Below are 1734 nucleotides of genomic sequence, written 5' to 3' on the forward strand. Positions count from 1 at the left end.
GTTTTCCTACAAAAAGGTGTGTACGGGTCCAGCTGTAGAATCAGAAACCCACTTCCCTATTTCCTCTTTCACACATTGTGTAGAAAAATCAGCAGGTGCCAATTAAGGTGGGTTTTCTTGTTCTGCGTTGTTTTTTGAAGCAAGCTGCACTCAATGCTTCCATAAGGGAATCTAGTATTTCAACATTAAGACCTAGGTGTTGTCTCTAATTAAAAGTACATAGCAAAAGTAAACACAGAAACAGTTTCCGGGAGGAGTAGAAGCTAAGTAAAGCTGAAGACAACTAAACCATAAGGTAACATACTGTGAGATTTTTTTATCCTACCCAATAAATGGGGACATATCTTAGCTACACCGTGCCCACACCCTGCCAAAGGGTATCCAGCTAAGCAGAGGTACCAGGTGTTTCAGATCCTTCGGTGACATGGACTGCACTGGCATGATGCTTATAAAGCAGCCTGGGGGTCACAGTTCTCATTATCGTACAAATAGTAGGGGAAGTCAAAGATGGGATAAATCTCTCAGGACTCCGAAGCATCCGTGCAGCCTCCCAGGGGAGACAGTCGCAAGATGCCAAATTTAGCTCTCATCTCATCCCTTTGAATTGGACAGAGCTACCACCAAGGTAGTTTGGCCCAATGCTAACAGCTTCCTATTAAAGTTAAGCACAGCATCGCTCCTTTTTCAGCAGCAGCACACTCTCTCTGAATCACTTAAGGGTGGCAGTTTGCAAAACTGCTTTCAGTGGCTGCTCTTTCTTTCTGAGTTTTCACTCTGTAACAATATCCTGCTATATAAATACAACCATAAACAGAGGCCCCATTCCTTCAGCTTCTGCAAAATTTAATATTTCTCCGGTGTCATTGCATGTTCCTGATGAGCAGCACTGTATGCAGAGGGAAGGTTCTTCTAATCTGTGCTGGGTTTTCTGCTCCTCTTGGGGTGACACAAAAGTCAGTGGTTTCAATGTCCAGACCTGTTCTGCTTACGCCTGAAAAATAATGGTCAAGCAATGAAACCTCCCTGGAGAAAGGGCAGGACTACTTCTGTTTGGGAGAATTTACAACAACAAAAGGCTCACAGAAAGGGCCAACTTAGAGTTAACTCTTGTGCAGTTTCATCCAACTTCTCTCTTCAAGCCACATAGTAATGACTAATATGACTAGTGTTCATGTACGTGTAAAGTGGTAGGGCCCAAAATAACCTTGCCTCTGTTGCATGATTTGGGTGGGAGGAAAAACCCTTCAGGTTTACTTAGCTTTATTTGACGTAATTTTGTCGGCTGTTGGCTCCTTAGCTTGGGACTCCTGAATACTCAGGGTTCCCTGCTTACTTATCAACACCTGGGCTGTATAAAATAATACTGTCTTAGCCAAACACCTAGAGATGAAAGCATGTCTGGGAACTAAGGGAGATGGCACTTTGCTGCAGGTAACCTTTAATTTTGGTTTCACATGATGGCTGCCTTCCCGCATCTTTGCTCAGGTCCACAGGTTCAGTTCAGAATTCAGGAAACGAGTTGCAGCCTTTGCCTTTAAAGTTTCCCCTGACCTCAGTCCTATCACTACCAGAGGTTCTAATGCTTGACTGGATACAACCATGTTAGGACAGTTCACTAGGCAAAGTAGGCTGAGAGCCAGCCTGGTTGGCCACCTTGCCAAAGTGACTTTTAGGTAGTGTAAAGCCTGCATCTCTGGGGCTCTTCAGCCAGTATAAGTTAGAACAAGCCTCCAG

The sequence above is a fragment of the Pygoscelis adeliae genome, unplaced genomic scaffold (genome assembly GCF_000699105.1).
Source record: "Pygoscelis adeliae isolate BGI_AS28 unplaced genomic scaffold, ASM69910v1 Scaffold138, whole genome shotgun sequence".
In the NCBI taxonomy this organism is placed as follows: Eukaryota; Metazoa; Chordata; class Aves; order Sphenisciformes; family Spheniscidae; genus Pygoscelis; species Pygoscelis adeliae.